General features: G+C 39.1%; 1 long non-coding RNA gene and 1 pseudogene across 1 annotated transcript; one reads left to right on the top strand and one right to left on the bottom strand.

Moving 5' to 3' along the window:
- Positions 1–3,349: 3,349 nt before the first annotated feature.
- LOC107573556 (uncharacterized) lies at positions 3,350–7,391 on the top strand (annotated as a pseudogene).
- Positions 7,392–12,676: 5,285 nt separating this feature from the next.
- LOC107573559 (uncharacterized) lies at positions 12,677–19,936 on the bottom strand. Its single transcript, XR_001607527.1, has 3 exons — positions 19,856–19,936; positions 17,843–17,845; positions 12,677–12,688 (listed from the first exon to the last, which is right to left on the bottom strand). It is a non-coding gene; the product is annotated as an uncharacterized lncRNA (long non-coding RNA).
- Between the last annotated feature and the right edge of the window lie 5,619 nt (positions 19,937–25,555).

Below are 25,555 nucleotides of genomic sequence, written 5' to 3'. Positions count from 1 at the left end.
TCCCCATCACTTTTTGCCAGGTCAATATTATCCCCATCACTTTTTTGAAACATCTCGTGGCACGGACATACCTAATGCAGAAGAAACATTTGACTGAAATTCCAGAATTGTCAGCAAGCTAACTATCTAGCGTGGTGAATGTTTATGGTTATCAACCAATGGAATATTACATTTTACTTTTTCCGACAACAAAGCACTTGAATGGGACTTGCTCATAGTCACGACCTCATAAATAGGACATTTCCGATAGCATGTGAAGGCAGCATTACTTTATGAGCACGTTTTCTATCATACTTATCCAATTACATTCTTAAATACCCAGTCACACAAGTAATATGTATATATAAGATAATAAGAATACTAATTATTGCAAATATTGCATATGCAGTTTAATATCCCTGCTGAAAAAAATCAATAGAAACCATCCCAGAAATGTATAGTAGTTTCCACTATAAATTCCATTAAAAACATTACAAGCCATCAACTTGTAACCATTAAAACCATTTGAAAATGTATTCCTGTAGTGTGTTTTGTGACCAAGCGTGCACGACGAGTCCTGAAAAGGTCGCCCCCAGGTGACTGACTGCAATATAGGTCATAAACCCCGCCCTTTCCATGTAATCTAATAGGATGTGAGACAATCTAGTAATTAATCAAATTACACTTCAAATAATTTTTTTCCAAAGATGATTTCTGTCATTTTAGGTAGTTCTTATCATGCTGATGTATGTCCAAGTGTTTGTTTTTCTCAAGTTTGCTTTTAACTAGTTACTTGATGCTATAACAACAGGGTGTGGTGTCATGATTGTTTGCGCTTGCGATTGGGTCTGCAGGAGTTTGGGCAGAACTTTGATGCCGAGGCTTCACCTCACAATCTCTACTGCGCAGACTCTGGCTCCAAATGACGTCATTTTCACAAGATGACAGTGGCCATACTGAGAATGTTTTGGCTTAAATGTTCTATAGTGGAAGGAAGTGGAGACGCGTTGTCTATCTTTTTTTACAGTCCATGTTTGGGACATAGACCTATTCCATTAGGATTTAGTGGTTTTAACAAGCCACCAACCGAAGGCAACTAATTAGCAGTAGACAGGGGCCCCTGCAGGATTTCTTCTGAGGGTAAGCACAGTTTTTTTTTTTCTTCTTTTACATCTATCAAGAGCAGGCTCACAGAGGAAAACAACTACAGTGAACAATACAGTGTTGGATGAAGTGGATATTTACGACTGAAAAAACAACAACAACAACAAAAACATCAAATCTGCTGGGGCCCATTTCAGAAAGGAGGTTAAGTGAAAACTCTGAGTATGTTAACCCTGAAATGAGGGAAACTCTGGGTTTTCTGTTTCAGAATGGGAGGTTTGTCAAACCCGGGAAAGCAGGGTAAGTCAAGCCCGTTTCTGAAAGAGAGGTAACTTATACTCAGATTCAGTTACCGTGGTAATTTACTCTGTGAACCTAACCTGGTCGGGAGCACGGTTTCTTCGGTAAACCCAGAGTTTCTTACGGTCTCCTTCCCCTTTTTAAAGTGTAAGCAATGCTTAAATACCTCATTCATTCATTCATTCATGCTGCAAAATTGCTTTTCTTACTAAGTATTTTTGTCTCATTTCAAGTACAAATATCTAAAAATTCTTAAAATGCATTTTCTATAGATTAAAAATAATCTAGATATTTAGTCTTGTTTCCTGGGGGATTTTCCTTTTAAGTGCATTTTACATAAAACGTAAAATTGTCCTCCATGGGGTAAGAACAATAATCTTGATGCAAACGGAAACAAGAATAGGCTATTTTTAATTTCTTACCCCATTGGCAGATAATTTGCAAAATAAGAAAAATTCGGAGTTTTGGTTCCTTGCCGCTGTCGCCTCTGGCTTGCTTAGTTGGGGACACTTCATTTCCAGCGATATCGTGGACATAATTGCAAAGATATTATTTAAACTGAGCTGAAAACTGAAAACTCTTTAACTGAAAAATGAGTGTTTACTATTGCCACTTTGCATTATTGACACTATTTTCCTAATTAATGCTGTTCAGTTGCTTTGTCACAATCTGTATTGTTAAAAGCTCTATATAAATAAAGGTGACTTGACTTGACTTGACTTGTTTGCGCCGCGCTGACCTGACATCGGCACGGCTCAATGGACCGAGCTGCGCGACCGACTCGACTGCGCGGAGAGGACGTGTTTACTAGCGCCACTGAACTGACAGCGCAGCGCGAACATTACTCTCTGAGGTTACTCTATTACTCTACCACGCCTGAGGTGCCCTTGAGCAAGGCACCGAACCTCCAACTGCTCCCCGGGCGCCGCAGCATAAATGGCTGCCCACTGCTCCGGGTGTGTGTTCACTGCTGTGTGTGTGCACTTTGGATGGGTTAAATGAAGAGCACTAATTCCGAGTATATAACCATACTAGGCCACATGTCACGCCACTTACTTACTTACTATCAATGATCTAGCACCTCCTCAGCACCTACACGTTCCAAATTCTCAGTAGGGCCTGCTTGAAATTCTCTGGTGGAGAATTCCCTGTAGCCTACCTTGCAGCTTTGAGGTTATGTAAGTTTTGGCAGGTTATTTTACATCAATTTAAGGCATGCAAATGAATAAAGTTATGAATGGCAATTTGGCAGTTCAATGAAGTATGTATATATCATTTTTGTAATTTGTCATTTTTGTAAAGTACAAAAAATGAAAATGGGCAAATGTGTGATCACAGAGAAATTAAATGTTTTTATTATTATTACAATAGGTTTTACTACAAATAGCATGCTTAAACTATGGTGAGTGTAGCACAATGTTTTAACTGTAGGCCTAATAACCTTTTTGTTGTTGCAAAACTAGGCCTAATTTTCGTAAGTTTCGTTGCAAACAGGTTTTTTCCTGCTATTTTATAATAAAAAACAGTAGAAATATATTTATAATACTAGAAAGCATTCATGGTTGGAAAAGATCATTTAAGTCTGTGGCATCTGGGGCCAGAAGTGGCGCTGCGACGTGCCGCTGCCAGAGAGCGCCAGCCAATCGCCTAATCCTTCTTATGGTGTAGTACTTACGATATTTAATTGTTGACGGCCTCTTGTGCTTTATTTCATTGTTGACGGCCCTATTCTATCATCTTGGCTTGCACTGCATTCTTGCAATAGCCGTTTTTATCATTAATTTACGTCGGGCAAATGTATAGAGCAAACATTTGAGGTCCTATCTATGTAGGTCTAGAGAAGTCGTGGAGGTAAAGAGATTGCTTACCTGTTATGGATCTAAATCGGATTGTAGGTTTTTATTTCTATTTGGGTTTGCAATACCAAGAGATTCTCGAAGTTCTTAGCCATCAGCATGGCATAATAATGTGTCTTAGAACCCTCCAAACCATATTGAGGAAGAATAGGCTTTGCCGTAGGAAGGACTTTACTGACGTGTTAGATGTTGCTCACTTTGTTAATCAGCTGCTTGAAACATCGGGCCAGATGGTTGGCTATAGGATGATGCACCTGAAGTGCATTCAAGAGGGACTTGTTGTGAAAAGGGAAACAGTCAGATTGCTCTTAAGTGTTTTAGATCCAGTTGGAGTGGCACACAGGCGAGCGCGAAAACTGCGGAGGAGGAGATACCACAACCCCAGGGCCAAATTTCATGTGGCATCTCGATTCTTATGATAAATTAAAACCGTATGGCCTCTGCATAAATGGATGTGTAGACGGATTTTCACGGCATCTGATGTGGTTGAAAGTCTCTTTTACTAATAGCGACCCAAAGGTGATTGCATCATACTACATTGAAACCGTGAAAGAAAGGCGAGGATGCCCTCAAAGGATCCGTGCTGATCGTGGAACAGAGAACGTCGCTGTTGAACAGATGCAGATGTTCCTTCGACGTGCTGCTACAGATGACTTCGCCTACCACCGCAGTTTCATATACGGTTCGAGTAATCACAACCAAAGGATTGAAAGCATGTGGAGTATACTGCGCAAGGAAAATGTCCAGTTTTGGATGAATTTCTTTCAAACTCTAAAAGAAGAAGGCCACTTTACTGGGGATTTCCTTGATCGATCACTTGTGCAGTTTTGCTTCATGAGGATTCTGCAGGTAAGTTAAGGGCACAATATGTAAGATTTTTTTATTAAAATATCCAAAAAACACTAGAATAGTGTTATATATTTTGCTGACTTGTGTACTTACATTATCCCAAATGTTTAGAAGAATGTTTAAATCCAGAGAAATAAGCAATTCTAAAATACTTGGCGTTTCAGGTCTGACGACATCACACGGGCGTGATTTAACCCTTTCGCGCGTGAGTTTAAAATATTCTAGCTGAGGCCCCAGCGTGAGTTTTTTTAGGCGACCGTTATTTTAGAATGTATTGCCTTATTGTTTCCATGGCGACGCGTCATGCTTGTCATGTGACACAACGCAGCCTCAATAGATCTGTGTGACACATGCATCGCTTTTATTTAGTTTTTCCTGTTTTATTCAAAATATTCACAAACATGCTCACTATATTATGAAATATCTGATATTCCGATTCTGAAATATGTGCAAGTAAATGTATTTGGTAGTTTAAACACTTTTATATCGACCGTGTTAGTTGATCTATACCGGGTGATGAGCGCCACCATGTTAGTTCGCGCTGCATCCGAGCTGTGGGATTTACAATGCGCAAATTCATCCTCTCCTCCCGAAACACTTTAATTTGGTCTCCGGTAAACTGGGAGAAGAGCAGAGTAAACTTTATAGTTACCTACACAATCTGTATATGATATCATCAATAAAAACATGTCAGATTATATTTGTAAGGATCATTATTGCCGTTTCCATAGACATCAGCATGCATTTTACAAACTGTAACTGTATGGTTTTGCTAGTACTTATGTGTATTTAAACGTCTGAAACCTAAAATAAGTAGTATATGGTTGTAAACATTGAATATTTGTGATAATATGACAAGCGCTCAGCGCATCCGATCTGGCTGACATGTTTGACACACTCACCAAACAAGAGAAAACGCATCTCAAACCCCGTTGCACACCGTTTCCAGGAAACATGTCGTTCAAACCGGAAACCGTAGCAAAACGGTGCACACCGTTTTGAGCTTGAACTTGCCCCTGGTCTTAGTTTATATTGAATACTCGCCCTCTAGCAGCGAAAAATTACATATTGTGCCTTTAAACTTTTTGAATAGCCTACTTATTGAATAGTTAATACTCAGGACAAGTACATCCCTGCAAAACAATTAAATAATAATAATAATACAAATAATTAATTAAATACATAAATACAATTTTGTTAAAAAAAAAAATCCACATCGTAAAAAATGTCGTGTAATCCGACGTATTTCGACAGATGTAGTTTTTTTACTTTATAAATACATATTTTAACAACGTTGCAGAAACGTTTTATTAACGTTGTTTTTACATTGGAATGAGAAAGTGATCGAAAACCAAAATGATCTGAAAGATAAAGGGCAGTAAATTAAATATCACATTTAATGTTTAACTTGGACGTAAATACAAATAATGATGTGAGAAAGATTAATAAAATGATTTCAAGTGTAATTGTATAACTTTTCCATTGATAACTGAATTAGCATTATTGTTAATTAGGCTCTGACTGTCACATCTTTACTTGGCAGGGGGGCTGCCGCAAAACCTGTCACTCAACCCGGCACCGTTATATGCGCCTGCCATGGTTCCCGTCACGGGTGTATGCGCCTACTTCGCAACCTTTTATGTAAGGTGTTTTTTTAAACGTATCCCCTGTAGCCAGCGGGAGCCAGAACACACGCACAATAGGTCAATATTCACCAAACTCTTTTCACCAGCCTTACAGCTGCCAGACACTATCTTTTAGTGACAGGTTTTGCGGCAGCTCCCCCTGCCACGCAAAGATTTTACTCACTCTCCAATTTAGGTTATAGCCTTGCATTTGGAACTTATTCTGATAAGTTTTCGTGTTTTATCCATGTCCACTAAGTACTAAAATGTTCTGTGTGCATTTGTGTAGTCTATAACAAGTACCTTTATGAAGTATATTTTATAACAAGATTTGACTCTTGACTGTTCTTTTCTTAGGGGGAGCTTGACGATTTTGCTCAGATGTGGAATGCACACTGCATACGAACACAACGTAATATTACCGCACCGCATGGACGACCGGCCGTAATGTATATGGCTCCTCATCTTTACGGGTCAGTAGATCATATCTTTCGGTGTGACCCTGCTGATGTTCAAAACTGCCAAGAGGAGTGTGTAACACCCTTGTGACGACACAGTTTTTGAACTTTGTTGTCTGATAATGGATGAACTTCATCTCAGTGCCCCAGAGGACGCAGAGAGTGCCAGAACACTGTACATTAGGCTTAGGCAAGAGATACTACGTGTGTTGTGATTTGTCTTTACAATATATTTGGAAGGAAAGACATGTAGTGTAATCTGGTCAATTCAAAACTGAGTAATTTTTATAGAATTGTAAGTTGTATTTGAGTAGGAGCCTGTGATTTCAATTCGAAGGTAGCCATATTTTACAACACTTGGACATGGTATTGTAAATTGTAGATTTTAAATCACGTTTGTTTTAAAGTTTTACTTATAGATCTGTCAATGTATAATGCATACGTTATAATAAAATAAAAGACCACTTTAACGACAGCCTACTTTAGAATTGATTTAACATAAACATGCACTGAACACTTCTCATTCAGTCAGGGACTGGTTTGTACTTGCAAATGTAGTTACAGGACATGAGAATGTGTACCAAGATGTACTGACATAAGGTCATATAACAGAAGATTGAATAGTATTGCACGTAGGCCATTTGTATTTCTGGTTCAAATAAATTCTAAAACTGCCTTATAAGAACAAAACTGGTACATATTAAAACACTAGTGGGACTGTAACATGAACTTCTGGGACTCATATTTAGGTAACACTTGAATGTCTAAGGCCAACAAAAAGAAATGTATGACAATGTATGGTTTTCAAAACTGAAATATCTTATTAGACCTATGATGTCTTTAAGTTTGTCCCAGACAACACAAATTAACACAATATATGAAGGGAAGCCTGATTATTTTACCACTGCCATACATGGAGAACATTTTCAAAATGTAGTTTAGCTGGACATGCATATAATTTACCTTACAAGCTATTGTCAGCTTTACAGCAGATCCATTTTCAAGTAGTTGGCATCTAAGACACTCCAAAACTCTCTTCGAAATTCAGAGTAGGTACTGTAAGTGCAGGGTATCTGCAACAGTGGACCACATGTATGTGCAACTGGACACCTTTGTAAACCTCTGACATCTGTAAACTCAACATCAATGTGTGAAACACAGATAAAATCAGCCCCAGTGGTAAAGCGCAGAAATTTATGCAGTTTATCTTTGTCAAGTGATCGAATGAACAGCTTTAAAAACGGCATTGTTTTGCTGTGAGAAGGTTGTTTCTCATTGGGTTTAAGCAACGCAATAATGCCTTTTGCTGTTTGAATTTTGGATTCATAAAGTGCTAAAACTGCAGACACAGTTGGAAGCAGACTTTTAAAAGTACACTGAGCACTAGCAGCCATCATTTTAAGAGCATACATTGGCTCCTGTATTAGTTGTTTGTGCGCAGTCTGTATGATGGTGTCCTTTATGGCATCTCCATCAGGTACAGTGTGCCCACCCATTCTGGAAAGCATGTCGAGTAGGTCATCCATGTCATACTCTCTTCCTTCCAGCACAGAGCTGATGATGTCTTTCTCAAATGGTGTGACGAACCTTGAATAAAACAATGTATAAAACAGATCAATTACAGTGCATAGTGGTAAATATATGTCATATTATTCAATGGCTCATTTAGCATGCAGCACCATTCAATTGGCAACAATACTACATTACATACCTCAGAAAAGATTCAATCAGCATGTCTGGTGTCACTTTGTTCTCCCCATGAAGGAGACAGACTGCAAAGGCCAACGACAGCTTCACTGGAAAGAATCCATGATCCTGGTACCCTTTTAGTAGAATTCTACCTACTGCCTCCCATTCTTCTTTTCCATACTCAGGCTGAAGTGCTGGGACACACTCAGTTTCCCCATCTGCACAATTCAGGAAAAAAGCTTCCCAAAAACCTGAATATGCATCCCGGGCAACACCTGATGCATCAATGCCACATTCATCAACAAAGATAACCGGCAGTCAGGTCTCCACAAAACTGGCATCTTTGAACTGTTCAATCATATCAGGAATGATGTTGACACAATGCAGTCTCGGCACCTTCGGAGCAGAGTCTTGATGTGTTACCACATGTGCTACGTCTCTTGACTGCAATGGTATCTCTTCTTGATGTGTTACCACATGTGCTACGTCTCTTGACTGGGATGGTATCTCTTCTTGAGGTGCATCTATGGAAAGTGTATCGTCAGAGGTGTAGTCAGGATCCTCCACTGGACCAAACTGTATTTCATCATCAGATGACAAACAGGTCTCGCCTGTTATGTAGCAGTCATCATTTTGTTCTGATGGTGTGTCTGAAGTTTCAAGATCCTCCAAAGAAGCTTCAGATTAGAAAGAAATAATAAAAAGACACTTTCTCATTTATAATTTATCTTAAATCTAATTTTGTTTAAAAAATTTGTGAGAAAATAGTATCATGAAACCAGTATCGTGAATCATCATCGTGAGTTGAGTGAATCTTTACATCCCCTACTTGTAATGTTGACCTGTTTTACTAAAATTAATTACCATAATTACTAAAATAATTCGTGTCAAATTAAATATATGCGGTAACTGCATTCAAAATAATGAACATGTTTAATATACATGTTTAAATAACCTTTTGCTCAATCATGCGATTTATCGTGTCCTCTGGCACTCCACGATTGCGAAGGAAGTTATACAGTTCATCCTCCTCCGCCATTACTACGATGATCTTGGCCCACTTTTCTCTGCGTTTGCTCCCGCCAGCTTTGACCTTCCTGTTGTGTTACGTTAAAATGTGGCCGATGTACAAATGTCCTATGGGCAAAAAACTCTTCTATCTATTCTGCAGTAAGTTCTACTCTTATCACGGACAGCAACAACAACTATAATAGATAAAATAATAATAATAGCCACAGTAGTGGTACCTGTAGTAGTGGTAGGCTAACGCAGTGCAAGCCAAGTTGATTAAAAAAAAGTGTTTCTGATCGGGCCAATAAAGGTCAAGCACATGAAGCAAAATAGGCCATCGAAGAAGAATTAATAGGCGATAATATGATTGTTTAAAGTTAACAAATAAACAAACTCTAACAGATAAAAAGCTGGCTGAAAGAGCAATACTGGCAATTAGCACAAAACCTCTGAGATATTGGAGCACCAACTTGTAAAAGTTCTTTAATTGATTCACTGTGTTATTCTGCCCTCTAGTGGCTTATATTGAAATTAATACAAACCTTAACATAATGAGACTTATGTCGAAATAACGAGTTATGTCGAAATATCAACTTATGTCGAAATAACGACTTATTATGACGAAGTAACGAGTTATTATATCGAAATAACGACTTAATATCTCGAAATAACGACTTAATATCTCGAAATAACGACTTAATATCCCGAAATAACGACTTATTATTTCGAAATAACGACTTAATATCTCGAAATAACGACTTAATATCTCGAAATAACGACTTATGTCGAAATAACGAGTTACTATGTCGAAATAACAACTTAATATCTCAAAATAACGACTTATGTCGAAATAACGAATTATTATGTCGAAATAACGACTTAATATCTCGAAATAACGAGTTATTATGTCAAAATAACGAGATACGTTTTATTTTTTATTTTTTACACCACCATAAGTTTTCTTTCTTTTTTTTCCCACCATGCGGTTCAGGGCTTCCGTAGTTCTGAGAAAGGAAAAATTTAAATTGCATCATATGACCCCTTTAATCTAGCCAGCATCGCTCCCCTCACTGTAGAGGGTCTTCTATGAGCATGCTGCTCCCTTCTGAGTGTCCGAGTTCCCTCCCCTTCAGAGGAGTTGAATTCCCCGCTCCGTGGGCTGTTCTCGTGATGGGCTTTAATAGTGCTCCCCTCATTCCAGAGGGTTGCCTATGAGCACACTACCCCTTTCTGAAAGAGTTCTTTGGAGTTCTTCTCTCACCCTGAGGGCTGAGTTCTCCGTTTCCCAAAGCTCCTTGAACCAGCAACATCAGGCGACTAGGCCCCTTCCTCTGCCTCCCTGATACGTTGCGCTTTTGGTTAAGCTTGCAAGACGCTTACCCTTCAGGATTTTCTAAGAACATGCTGTAGGTTGAGCATCTGTCTCCCCCTCTGAGAGCTGACTTCCCTTAGCTAGGTAACTTACTGCTAGCCAGACCAGGCTTATGACCATGATGATGGGTTGGTGACTCCTCATATGACGCATTGTTCTATGGGATGCGCCATTTTCATCTATGTGCTCTCTGTGTATGCTATGGACTGCTCTCTCAGAGTGCCACGGTCACGTAGGGTCTCTAGGCCTAGTCTAGTAAACAGCCTCTATGACACTTTAGTAATGGTATCTTTAAAATCCATGTTATGGTAAGTGCGCACGCTAAGTCTCTGTGCATTTCATAACAAACAAAACATCGTATTTTATTGCATTTCTCAACTGGAATGTTATATCAGAATTATTAGGGGCCAAGCACGAAAGGTGCTTAGGCACCTATTGTATTCATTGCCGTTATTCTTCTTCTTTCTGTTTCTTCTGCTATTGCGTCTATGGCAGCCCATAGAACCGCTTGCGGGAAAGTTGTGAAATTTGGCACACTGATAGAGGACAGTCTCAACATTAACCGTAACAAATTTGTCTCTATCTCAAACTCTCTAGCGCCACCACTTGCCACCTAGTGGTCAGGAGATATGAAAAATGCATATTTTTGCTTATAACATCTGATTGGTTCGGCCAAAAATCACAAAACTGGTCTCTTTAGATTAGGTGCAGCATGCCAAGTCGAATGATACCCAATTCTCCCATGTCAGCCCTTTTGGGCATCAGCCGTTTTGAATTTTGTAGTAAAATGCTATATTTTACGAATGCATTGACATATCTTTACGAAACGTGGTATGCTTCTTTGGCACCATACCCTGATGGTACTCAAAACGTTTTGGGGCAGTGCCAATTTGTGGTCAAAAGTTATAATGAAATTTCTAAATATGCTAATAACTTTTGTTTACACTAGCCCAGGGGTGGCGAACTCCGGTCCTGGAGAGCCGCAGTCCTGCAGAGTACAGCTCCAACCCTAATTAAAACTCACCAGCCTGTAGCTTCCTAGTAACCTTTCAGACCTTGATTAGCTTGTTCAAGTGTGTTTGATTAGGGTTGAAGCAAAACTCTGCAGGGCTGCGGCTCTCCAGGACCGACGTTCGCCAGCCCTGCGCTAGCCTATTGTAATGAAACTGGTTTTGATATATTCCATGGATCATACCGAGAATATCGATACCAATTTTGCCATAATTAGCTGAACTTCCTGTCCACCATTATGATTCATGTTGAAAACCTACTTTTTCGAACACCTCCTAGACCATTAGTCCGATTTTCACCAAATTTGACTCGGATCATCTTCAGACCAAGCTCGCAAAAAAAGTTATGGATTTCGTGTCGATATACAAAACGATTTACATTTAGTGCATCAACGAATTTGCTGGAAAGATGCCAAAATGCATCTGAGGCTGTATCTCTGCAAAGCTTTGACATATTTACACCAAACTTTGTATATGTCATTGTCACCTCACACTGACCAGGCCATATCATTTTAGTAACAGCGCCACCTATTGGTCAAGAGTGGTAAACCATTAATTATGACATTTCCAAAAATGCTCATTTTTGATTGCATAAGCCTATTATAATGAAACTGGTTTCAAAATATTCCTTGGGTCATAATGACAACATAGATACCAATTATGCCATAGTAAGCCGAACTTTCTGTCCGCCATTTTGATTTTCTTTAAAAACCTACTTTTTCGAACTCCTCCTAGACCGTTGGTCTGATTTTTCACCAAAATTGAATCATATCATCTTCAGACAATGCTGACAAAAAAGGTATGGATTTTGTGTTGATAGACAAAACCACTTTCACATACCACAGCAACGAATTTGAGGTATGATGCCAAAATGGCACTTGAGGCTGTATCTCTGCAATGATTTGGCATATTGACACCAAACTTTGTGTGTGCCATTGTCAACTCACACAGAACACACCACATCGATTTGATAACAGCGCCACCTATTGGTTAAACGTGATAAGCCAATAAATCATGTTACTACAGGTTGTATTTATGATTTTCAGCCGTTTTGACTAAAATCATCCTAAAATGACTTCAACTACTCATTTCTGCAGTTGGTCTGATGCTTGCTTCTGTAGTGCTTGGCCCTGTAATTGCTGCTTGCAGCTATATTTAATAATGTTTTTGTCATTCTAGATTATGAAATGCCTGCTGACAGCGCGGTTTATCTATGCTTTTACACAGAACTATACTCAAACCGTGATCGCTCGCAGAGATAATAAATAATTTATTTCAAAACAGTTCTGAAGCATGCATTTTGTTTGTTTGCTGACAGACACCAGTGTTTCTCACAGACTTGCACATGCGAATTGATTCTCTGCCAGCAGGAGGCGCTGTTGGAGCGGGAGATATAGCGGTTTCCCCGGTAATGGCTGCAATCTAATAAACTCTACTTTATCAGGCATTACAGGAAAGACGAAACGAAAATGACATTGTAGCTTTTCTGAAGACAGTCGGTTCTTTTCAAAGATACATTCATATAAAAACACCCGCGCTGCATTTTAATTTTGAAACGCGCAGTGCTCAGTTTATTCAACGAAGTGATAACTCAATGTATGGGAAACACTGGACACTGCTATAAGTCAAATGGCCAAGAGATAACAAGAATAAAAGAGTTCACACGTATTACACAGCCTGCTGTTCATAACTGCTTAAGAGTGCGCTGGCCACGAGCGATGACATCGTGGAGGCTATTGTCGGACCCACACACACATTTCATGAGGAAAGCTAACGTGCACGTTATAATCAGCCCAGACGTTTCGTCTGAACTGCACGTGTTTCTACTTTCACATGCAAATGACTTGTTGCACTTATGAATATGATAACTTTCCGGCATCAATTCTAGTAGGGTAAAACATAATTCCTCTTTGGAAATGGTCTGTACGTGTCCTGCCATCATTAGCTGAAGCTGTGTGTGATCAAGAAGCGGCTGCAGAGTGTGAGCTGCTCTGTCTCACGCAGCCAGAGAGAGATTCTCCGGAGCTCTGCAACAACGCTTAGCTGCCCACAGATGCGCCTGCCTATAAATCGGCCTAGTTTGCAGCACAATTGTCAGATGCCGATTAATGAAAAAATGCCAAAAATCAGCCGGCCAATCAATCAGTCGACCTCTAGCTTATATAGTAAATGTTAATACAATTTATGGTGTTTTAAACAAGTGAATCTTTTTAAAAGTTACATGCGGTGGCCATGCTGCCCACTGAGTGAACAGCAACATGAAAGTGACTTCACAAGACTGATGAGCATATAGACAACAGAGAGAGAATTAAATTCAGCACTTTTATTTCCAACATCCGCTCATTCATGGTTGTACTATTTAATTCATGCAAAGTTACGTCTTTATTGGGAGAGGACTTGACGGATTGCCTACGTGACTCCGACTTCACGAGACTAATGATGAGCATATAGACAACAGAGAGAGAATTAAATTCAGCACTTTTATTTCCAACATCCGCTCATTCATGGTTGTACTATTTAATTCATGCAAAGTTACGTCTTTATTGGGAGAGGACTTGACGGATTGCCTACGTGACTCCGACTTCACGAGACTAATGATGAGCATATAGACAACAGAGAGAGAATTAAATTCAGCACTTTTATTTCCAACATGCTCAATGCATATTATTTAATTCAAGCCCTTTATTGGGACAGACTGACGGATTATCTTACGTGACTCCGTGAGTTCGTCTCTATTTCGTCGAGCCAAGCTGCACAAACTGCATATCAGGCATTTATGTAATACATCTAATTTGTGCATTAATGGCTGTTATGTTAAATAAAGTTTACTAACTATAGCAAATCAAGTACTTGCATGCCGTTGTTGTCTCATTTCCCCTTAGAGGCGCTGCAATGGCTGCAATAATGTGCGCAATTCTCAAAACACCCACAAGATGGCAGCGTTTATCTGTGAATCCGATATTACAAAACCGATATTCGATTATGGTAAAATGCTTAAATATCAGGAAAAATATCAGTAAATCGATATTTCGTCAATCTCTAAAATATATATGTCATTATGACAATATTAAGTTTTAAGTTACACACAGTGCTCACTCACAGTCTCTCTGTAAAAATCCACCTGTTACAAGTGATCCACTGAGAATTTGTTCCTCACACCCACGTTGTGGAGGTTAATGTTAAGAATACCCCACAACATTGTGTTGTCATGTGTTTCATTAACTCTAGCCTATATAATAATAATGATAATAGTAATATGCTAATTACTATCTCCAGTTACATTGCTCCAGTATGTTACATTCTTCGTGCCAATAGTTCTGGTCTGTCCAGATTCCAGCTAGCAGCTCCATTAAATGTTTATAATAAAACAGCCATCTATAACAACAGAAAATTTGGATTACAACGAAATTATTACCATCTTTGATTCAAAACCCAGACGACTATGGCTTGTTTAGAACAGACATCCATCATTAAAGGTAAGGTTATATGGGTAGGTTTTAGTCTGGCCCGCCGTGGCATGGTTATGCAGTATTTGCATTGAAATATTTGTGAGCAAGGGATTTTCAGGAATGTACAAACTGCAAAATAATAGCATATTGGCAAATGCACACTTGCGAATCCTCTCATTATAACAAACAAGAATAGACACAGTGTAAATTAGAGATTAAATGTGCAGTGTAGAGAGATTCATTGATTATGACAGAACTTTGTGAGATCGCGATGAACTGAAGGTAGTGGCAGCTTATTATAAAGGGAGCACTCTTTGCGCGCTTTCTAGGCTTAGGCTATAATGGGTAATAAGGGTTTATTAGTGGAGCACAGGGCAACCTCACTAATGAAGCAGTGAAATGGCTCTGAAACCAGGCATGCACTTGTCACTTTAATGGTTTCAGATAGCTGATCAGATAGCTATCCGATTAGTTAAAACTGTTCCATGTACACATGATCTTCAATTCCTGCACTAATAGGGGAGAATGAGCATCATCAGTGGTGAGAGAATTTACTTTCACCACTTTTAATTAAGATGAATGCATTTTGAGCCCCTGTATGCGATGCAGAATTTTCAGTTTTATTTGCGGCAGTTTGCATGTCTGCTTGCTGTAGAGAGACGTTCATCTCTGGCGGATCATACAGTATCTGTGAAGATGTGTGTTGCAGTAGCGCTGTGGTAAAATTAATATCTTGTTCAACAACCAGATGCATAACACTTGTCCAGTTGCATCTGGAATTCATGCAGACACAAGATCGGATTGCAATCGAATACATTTCGGGACAGTCCATTGTTTTTTTTTTCTTTCTTTCTTTCTTTCTTTCTTTGTATTTAATTACTAATTAATTTTATAATAATAAATAATAATAATTATTATTGTTATTATTAGGCTATTGTTATTAATGAGCCGGGTGATGTGAATTATTCAGGCCCAGACACCAACCACTATCTGTATCTGCCACTGACCCACATATGTACTGTCAGCAGTGGTGGATAGAGAAACTGGTTAGTGGGTGGGCCTCTAAAAGACTGGGTGGGCCTGAATAATTCATCACAGATATGACCCACCAGAGATGAACATCTCTCTACAGCAAGCAGACGTGCAAACTGTCGCAAATGAAACTGAAAGTTCGGCTTTGCATCCAGGGGCTCAAAACATACTCATCTTAATTAAAAGTAGTGAGACTAAATTCTCTTACCAGTGATGATGCTCTCACTCCCCTATTATCGCAGGGATTGAAGATAATAATAATAATTAATTACATTCATATAGCGCTTTTCTGGGCACTCAAAACTCTTTACATAGAAGGGGGTCTCTCCTCATTCACCAGCAGTGTGCAGCATCCACCTGGATGATGCGCCGGCAGCCATAGTGTGCCAGAACGCCCACCACACACCCGCTTACTGGTGGAGAGGAGAAGGAGTGAAGAAGCCAATCAGCAGATATGGGGATGGTTAGGAGGCCATGATGGTCAGAGGACAATGGGCAAATTTGGCCAGGATGCCAAGGTCACACCTCTACTTTTCAAAAGACATCCTGGGATTTTTAACGACCACAGAGTCAGGACCTCGGTTTAACGTCTCATCTGAAGGACGGTGCTTTTGGGCAGTATAGTGTCCCCATCACTACACTGGGGCGTTAGGACCCACACAGACCACAGGGTGAGCGCCCCCTGCTGGACTCACTAACACCTCTTCCATCAGCAACCTAGTTTTCCCAGGAGGCCTCCCATCCAGGTACTGACCAGCTCAACCCTGCTCAGCTTCAGTGGGTGACCAGTCTTGGGCTGCAGGGTGATATGGCTGCTGGCTAAAGATCATATTTATATTCTTTTTGAGGACATATTTATGTGGCCATGTGTAAATGGAACAGTTTTAATAAATCGGATAGCTATCTGATCAGTAAAAACGCATAAAGTGACAAGTGCATGCCTGGTTACAGAGCCATTTCACTGCTTCATTAGTGATGGTGCTCTAAGTACAGATTTACATTTACATTTACATTTAATCATTTAGCAGACGCTTTTATCCAAAGCGACTTACAAATGAGGAGAACAATAGAAGCAATCAGACCAACGAGAGAGGAACAGTATACAAGTGCTGTGACCAGTCTCAGTTAGCACAGTACTAGCACAGTACACATAGCTAGTTTTTTTTATAGAATAGAATAGAATAGGTAAGTGCTAGTATTAATTGGTCAGGTGCTGGCGGAAAAAAAAGATGTGTCTTTAGACGTTTTTTGAAAATGGCTAAAGACTCAGCTGTTCGAATTGAGATCGGGAGGTCATTCCACCAGCTGGGCACAGTCCAGGTAAAGGTCTGTGAGAGTGATTTTGTGCCTCTTTGGGATGGCACCACAAGGCGCCGTTCACTTGCAGAACGCAAGCTTCTGGAGGGCGCATAAGTTTGAACTAGTGAGTTTAGGTATATTGGTGCAGCGCCAGTGGTTGTCTTGTAGGCAAACATCAGTACCTTGAATTTGATGCGAGCGGCTACTGGTAGCCAGTGTAACCTGATGAGGAGAGGAGTAACATGAGCTTTTTTCAGCTCGTTAAAGACCACTCTGGCTGCTGCATTCTGGATCAGTTGCAGAGGCTTGATAGTGCATGCGGGAGGGCCCGCCAAGAGAGCATTACAATAGTCCAGCCTGGAGAGAACAAGAGCTTGGACAAGGAGTTGTGTGGCTTGCTCTGACAGGAATGTTGTATAAGGCAAAGCTGCAGGACCGGGCCGTTGTAGCAATATGGTCTGTGAAGCTTAACTGATCATCCATCACAACTCCAAGGTTTCTGGCTGTCCTGGAAGGAGTTATGGTTGATAAACCCAGCTGTATAGAGAGGTTGTGATAAAGTGCTGGGTTGGCCCGAGACCACGAGCAGTTCTGTCTTAGCAAGGTTGAGCTGAAGGTGATGGTCCTTCATCCAGCCAGAAATGTCTCTCAGACAGGCTGCAATGCAAACAGCTACCGTCGGATCATCTGGTTGGAATGAGAAGTAGAGTTGAGTGTCATCAGCATAGCAGTGATAAGAAAAGCCATGATATTCATTCAGCATTCAAACTGCGTGTCGTGTTCGGTTACTACAGTCAAAACGATGAAACTCTCTTCAAGAGCGCTCAATAACAGATTTAAAACTGTTCAAAGAAAAGGCTCAAACTATTGCACAGATATAATACACTACGCATCAATATCTCTTCCCTTTGTGCTTTGAACTTTACTATGCTGCACGCTACTGCTTTGTGCCGCTCTGTATTGGAGCCATACCCTTTCGTATTATAATACTCGTCATGCGCAATGAAGGATTATGAATAGTCTTTCTTGTTCTGTGCTATCTATCATATGTTGCTGCCTTCATTACTGTGCAATACATTTAAAAGAAATGTCTTTTAATTTATAGTATATATATTTACTTGTTTTTCATGAATGTATTTTACAACAATACAAAGAGCAATGTATAACATTTTACCAGACTTAGTCCTACACTTATTAACTTTTATTTGTTCCCCACTAAATAATGTTGTTTCACTAAATGTTTAGATTTTATAAAATTATTGTGCACCCATGATTCTTCTAGACTAGAGTATCTTTTGCTGCTGAATTATCCACTAACCATTTTCCAGCGATATCGTTTTAAACTAACTGAGCTGGATGTTGACATCACTGAATTCAATGATGAACTGCCTTTAACGGAAAATTGAGTGTTTACTATTGTCCTTTTTCATTATTGACACTTTATTTTCCTAATTAATGCTGTTCAGTTGCTTTGACACAATCTGTATTGTTAAAAGCACTATATAAATAAAGGTGACTTGACCTAGTTTACAATAGTATTTTTTGTCATAGATTATGATTACATCTTTTTTCATTGTTATTTTGCATTTAAATGAAGTTGTCTGTATATAGTATATTGTGTTTAACACACAAAAGAGTGATGATCAGGTCAACACAGAGGGATATAAATGTGACATTGATTTAAAGATAACTGCGCTGGTATCAGATCGGATCGGTATCGGTATCGGCAGATACTCAGAAGAGGATTTTAGCAGGATTGGGTAATGGTAATTGCATGTGATTCAAATGAACTGTTGCCTATAAGAGATGTTAGAAGAATTTCCATTCATTTGAGATAAGTAGACCAGTACCTCCACCCCTCCCAATCGTGCGAGGGGTGTGGGAACAAGTGAAATTAGTGGAGAGGGCTGTAGGAGTGGCAGTGTCCTCAGGTTTGATCCAAGTCTCAGTTAGGGCCCTGAGGTTGAGGCCGGAATAAATTCTGCTTTGTTTACAGCAGACTGGCAGGTCCAGAGGCCAATTGGGATAGAGAGTAAAGTAGTAGAGGACAGAGGGACAGTGCGCAGATTGCCTCCAACGTACAGTGCGTGATTTACATTGCTTATCGCACATATATTTAGAAAAAAAAATATGTTTGTCCCATCCATTGCCATTGCAATCACTATAATGTCAATCATTGCAGTTTCAAAAGTGAATACCGCATATAGACAGATGCCACTTGTGACACTTTACAGCATTTACGTGGCTGTAGGACAAAGAATTGCATCACTAAAAATAAGCCCTTTATTCAAATTATGAATGGATTATAGCCTAAGCCTAGAAAGCATGCAAAGAGTCGTCTGGGTTTTAAACTGAAGATGTTGATAATTTCGTCATAATTTCTGTTAGTATAGATAGCTGTTTCTATTATAAGCGTTGAAGGGAGCTGCTAGTTAGAATCCAGACAGACAGCTATGGGTACGAAGAACGTAATATACTATTATCATTATTATTATATAGTTCTAATGAAACACATGACCATACAAATCACATGTGAAGAAATAAATGAAAAACAAATGTAAATAGCATGCACCTCTACCAAGCTGTGTCAGGTATAGTGTAAAGCGCTATATAAATAAAGGTGATGTGACTTGACGTCATAATAGCAAAAGCCCAATTCTCGGCTGTGTTTGAAGGCAGCATTGCTATTTCACTATCTCCATATCAAATGAAACATTAGGACACTCATATGGCATTATTCAAAAATATCGCTCATTTCTGTAGCGCTTGACATTTTAATAATGATCAAATGACTGAGATCAGCTTTAAGAATGGACACCAACCTGTCTGTTCCTCAGATTCTTCATGTTTCACTCTGAATGCATCTTCAATCTTCATATCTTCACTCTCCTCATTAATAAACCATCTTTGTAATAGCCGTGTGGATCTCAGTTGTTTCAACAGGAGTTTTTCTGTGTGTTTGGACACTCTGTCACGATTAAGACAGGAATAATTAACAGAGAAAAATAAATGCAAACTAAATCTCTGAGAGTCTGAATCAGCGCCCTAGTTCAGTAGTCAGCACACTGAAAAGGGAGTGATAGTTAGTGGTCATAAAGGACCTGATACGCCAGGCCCAGGACATCCACCAAAAAACAAACAAATCAGGTACTACTTAATAAAAGACACATTCTACAACCACTTCAGATTTAGTTCTTATTTCTAGAGTTGATTTAATAGAGTACACTTTAGAGAAAGCATTCATTTGTAAAAGTTGTCATCACGTGTGTTTGAGTTCTCGTTGCATTTACACTGTTTGATCAGCAGATGTCATCAGCGTGCACTTTTCAGAAAAGTGCCTCGAAACAGCGAAACATTTTGAGAAAAATGTGCTTTGATTGACTCCAGCTCCGTTTGTCCATCACTGCTTTCCAGTATGTGAATTCATGTTTACGGTCAACTGATTCAGGAGACACACCTTTTCTGTTACTCACGTTAGGATGCACTTTACTCAGTACTTTACTAGTTTTCAGTAAACGGATTGAATGGGTTGCATCGATATAAACACTTTAAATCAGGGGTCTCCAAACTCGGTCCTGGAGGGCTGGTGTCCTGCAGAGTTTAGCTCCAACACACCTGAACCAGCTAATCAAGCTCTTACTAGGCATACTAGAAATTTCCAGGCTGGTGTGTTGAGGCAAGTTGGAGCTAAATTCTGCAGGACACCGGCCCTCCAGGACCCAGTTTGGAGACCCCTTCTTTAAATACTTGAAACACATGCTTTTCTTCAGTTGAGAAGCAGGAGCGCGGTGCGGACAATGACAGACCAAAATAAAAGTCCTGTTTACACGCTAAACTCATAAACATTGTCTTGTGAAAGTAGAAGCAGGCATTTGTGGTGTTTCATAGTCAACCCATTTTTCCCATTTTAATGTAAACTGTTACACACACATTGTTTTCCATTCTTCCTCAGATATTCATCCTTCCTTCTCCCATTTTATTTTAATACAAGAGGTTGAATGCTTTCAGATTTAACAAACATACAGGAAAAGTGACATGTTAACATTCATAGCTTTAAGCCAATTTCGCCTTGGACTAATTGTCTCTCCTGCCTTAGAAAACAGCCTCTCTGCTGGAACAGAGGCGGCAACAATTCCAAGGTATCTTTTTGCCAATTTGCTGAGGAAATATGATCTCATTTTTTCTCCACCAGAGCCAAGGATCCTCACTTTGTCTTCCATGTCAGAGCGTGTTGTGTGGTTCTCCTGAATAACCAAGATATGTGTGGCAAACTCCTGCCATAATCCTCCCTTGGATGTTGAGCAGTCTTTGCAGCTTTGCAGCAATTCAATGTAATTCATTATGAAGCAATAGTCTCATCACTGCTCTATGAGGTCTTACTTTAACCAGCGTATTTGTGGTATTTGCCTTAAATTGATTTCTAGGACACTTTTTAACTTTATGAAGGGGAAAATTTTCCTAACCTTACTTAAATGTACATGTCATCGTTTACGTCAAATTCTTAAATTTTATCAATACATTCAGTTAGAATAATAAGGCTCTGTATGGTTGTTACCATACAAATGAAATCAGTATCAACACACTCCATCTTTCCACTGCAGAGGAAACACTGAAGCTGCATCGATAATGCCATTTAGATGTATTTACTCAGACTGTTTAATGAAGATAAGAGGTTCCATAAATGCATTTACACAGTAAAATTGCAAATGCATAATGTTATAAGATTTTAAGAAGGTTTTACTTTTTTAACATATAAATGTGAAATGTTGGAAAAATGCAATGATACTTTTAAATATGATACCAAAAAACCAGTAGGTGGCAGCAAGTCACTGTCTTAATGAGTGAGTCACTGATTCAACCAATTCGTTCAAATGGCTAATTCATTCATTAAATAAAGCAAGTGACTGTCTTACGAATGGCTCACTGAATCATTGACTCACCTGATTCGTTAAAAAATGCTGAATCATTCAGTAATTATTGTAAGTTAAAAATGTAAGTCATTTAATATTAACTACTTGTTTATTAAACTACTGTTGTATAAAATCAATGTCACATTTGCAATCGTGCTGGTGCTTGGTCGTGTGATGTTGCTTACCTATTTCATATGTTATATAGAAGATTTATCTTTTTTCTATCACAGTATGTATGTTCATGTTTGTTTCTTTGTGTGTGCTGTTGCGCCTATTAGTTTGGATTTCTCCGTGACTCTGCGTTAGGAATAACGTTAGGCTGCACAAGCCTCAACTGATGCAACCTTGATACTGTCAATGCATTATCCATTATCAGTCGCCGTTTACACTGAAAGTAATAAAATCAGAAGCATTCTCACCAAAGTTATGGTGCTGCCCTAGTTATTGTTTGTTATTGATGTTTTAATCAGGTTACTTGTCCAGTTGGGCAAGTAAAATTCTCTTTCACTTGCCCCTTCACAAAATCCACTTGTCACGGACAAGTGTTAATGTCGAGCCCTGGAATGTGTTTACAGTGGGTTTTCTGAGACCATATTAGCTCCATTGTCGGTTATAACAGCATGGACCTTGCTGGAAATGAAAGTCTTCAGATATTTTTGTGAGGAGTTCAGATATATTTTGTGCTGTGTGCTGTACAGTTAGATGGACTCGAGATTGCAAGCCTGCTTCTGCCAGTTCTGCTCAATAAAATACTCTGATACAGACAAACATGCTTCAGCTGTTCTTGATGTCCACATGTCACTTGTTAAAACCATACTGCTTGCAGACTCTATTGAGTCTTTCACCTTTTTAAACAAGATCAGTTAGTTGGTACAAAGTTTTTACGGTTACATCACAATGATATTTTGGCAATCATCCCCCAAATATTCCCTCAAAATTTTAGACTTGTTTCTCAAAAAAGAGAATGCATGCAAGTAATTTAATCCCTTTTAAATTGAATTATTATTTCTTTAGTCACCGTACTTCGTAATCCTTGACTCAGGAAAGTCACACAATCAGTGGTAAGTCAACAAATGTAAGTACATAATAAGTGCCATTTTGATCAATTTATTGTCTGGACAATGTGCCATACATACGTAGATGCACCACCTAACCAGTTTGTTTTTTGTAGGAATGAGGCATTTGTTCATGAGCACAGATGATTCAGTGAGTATATGTCAGCACATGTATGTATGTATATATCAGTGGCGTTCCATCCATATAAACTGAATGCTCCGCATACCCAGGCCATTTGAGAGAATAAGTTCACGGGATAATTTATATAAACATGATTATATGTTGATCCCTTGTCATTTGAAATGTAACTTAAAGCTTAAAGAGTTAGGAATAAGTATGTAAAATGATTTATTTGCCAGACGGCAGTAAGTTTCTTTAAATCTACCAGTTGCAGTTGCTTCTGGGCGAGCTGATTCTCTGCAGCTTTCTCGTCTCCGCTCTGTTGCTCTGAGTCGTCAGGACTGTAGCGTGTTCTCAGTGATTTGCTGGTCTGCGGCTGATTTAATGCGCGAGGCAAGCTGTCTGTGAATCGCTCGCCCAAGCGGAAAAATGTGCTGTTGCTGTCAGATCTCGATTTCCGCAAATCGCATTGTGTTTGATGCTAAACCAACTCGACTAAATCAAAAGATAAAAATACTAGCTGTATATATATATTTTTTTTTTCTCAAGCAAAGCAAATTTTAAAAGTCCACTCAAAACATATCTTACATTTTTGATCATAGACAACGTGTTAAAGATATACGTTATTGCCTAAGCGGTAAATAAATAAATAATTTTTTTATAAAAACGTGGACTATATAAAATTTTAATAACAACAAACATCATATTGTTCCCTTTATTTTGCGTATGCTCGTGTCGCTTACAGTTAAAGTCCTTCTCTGATTTTATTATTGTTTGCAAGGTTGCAATGTTACTTTGCAATATTTTAAATATTTTGGGGTATTTTGCATGGTCTGTTATTGGAGTAGTGTCACCCGGGGGGGAATTTTAACTCCTATTCACTGGGAATAAATAAATTATTTAGTTGATGCAGAGAGACATAAAGAGTCTCCCCACCCTCTGATTATGTATCATAATGTAACTACATGTAAACTTTCATTTGAATAATGGATAAACTTGAAACAATAGAAGAAGGATTGGAGATGAATTTCATTCACAAATAAGGTAGGAAATGTGCATACTTTAAATCGACACCTGCCGCAGTGTTTCTTAGCTATTTGTCATCTGTGATCCCTTTAGAGTGTCCTAAAAGCTGATGTGGGGGGTCTTATCGCTCAGCATACCTGGTTAAAAAAGTCACCGCTCGCCACTGGTATATATACAGTATATATATATATATATACAGTATATATTAGAGATGCACCGATTGACCGGCCAGTGATCAGAATCGGATGATTTTTCGCATGGCCGGCCCGGATTGGTGACCGGCGGTCAGTATGTCTTGCCTATTCCGAGCCTATCCTTTTATTGCCAGTGGTGCCGGTGTTCTGACGATTTGTGCTTCCCGCTAAGAGTGTACTACCTCCCATTAAAAAGATAGGTAGCACAAATCGATAGCAAAAAATGCTACCTATCAGATTGTGCTACCAGCATCTTATTCATGTGGTTTGAGGATTTTTTTTTAAATGTCCATACCTACCCTTACCCTAAACGTACCCTTAAAACAATGCTAATATATTTTTGGTAGCACAATCTGATAAGTAGCATTTTTCGTCGGTACACCTGCAATGACGTCACAGCCACGCGCACACTCACAGTCGCATGTAAACATGTCGTTTCGTGTGAGAATGATTCTAATTTTAATTGCATTGTATACGGCGACTGATAATGTTATGTCGTGCCAGATGAGGCTTGCACTGCCTGAGTGAGTGTGTGAGAGAGACAGCACACACAAAGTCACTCACAGAAATGTATAGATGCATACTGCGGTAGAAAAACAAAGATATTTACAAAATATGATTTAGGTAAGCAACATTATACGGCCATGATGTTTCCCCGAATATCAATATCAACACAATTGCAATGTGACACTGATTTTATACAATAGTATTTCAATAAACAAGAAGTTAGAATTAAGTGACTTAGATTTTAGACAAAACATTGACTGTTTATTCTCAGTTTCGCTGACGAAAATAGTTCTGATCAAAGCCACAGCAGGACTGTTGTGTGTCTCTGAGCAACACACAGCGGTGTTTCCTTACTGAATGAATCCACGTTTTTGAATGAATCGAGTGAGTCAATGATTCAGTGGCCATTCATAAGGACAGTCGCTTGCCTCGTTTCTGAATGAATCAGCCGTTTGAATGAATCGGCTGAATGAATGAATAAATGACTCACTCACTATTGTTGTAAATACAACTTAACCACTGATTTCTAGTCGTGTCCTCTTTTGGAAGACCAAACAAAGTAGTTTCGCTTTCACAACGAAACACACAGCGTCTTCACGACACGACGGCGGCAGCGGCAGCAACAATACTACAGCGAGAATAAAAGTTACACCTTCTTTCTTTGCGTGAACATTTGGGCGGTGTTATGCTAATCTTCCCACATAGTGAG

This window comes from Sinocyclocheilus grahami, unplaced genomic scaffold, assembly GCF_001515645.1.
Source record: "Sinocyclocheilus grahami isolate Dianchi unplaced genomic scaffold, SAMN03320097.WGS_v1.1 scaffold1976.1, whole genome shotgun sequence".
Classification (NCBI taxonomy): domain Eukaryota; kingdom Metazoa; phylum Chordata; class Actinopteri; order Cypriniformes; family Cyprinidae; genus Sinocyclocheilus; species Sinocyclocheilus grahami.
Note: the sequence above shows the minus strand (reverse complement) of the source record. Positions and strands in the feature narration are given on the sequence as shown.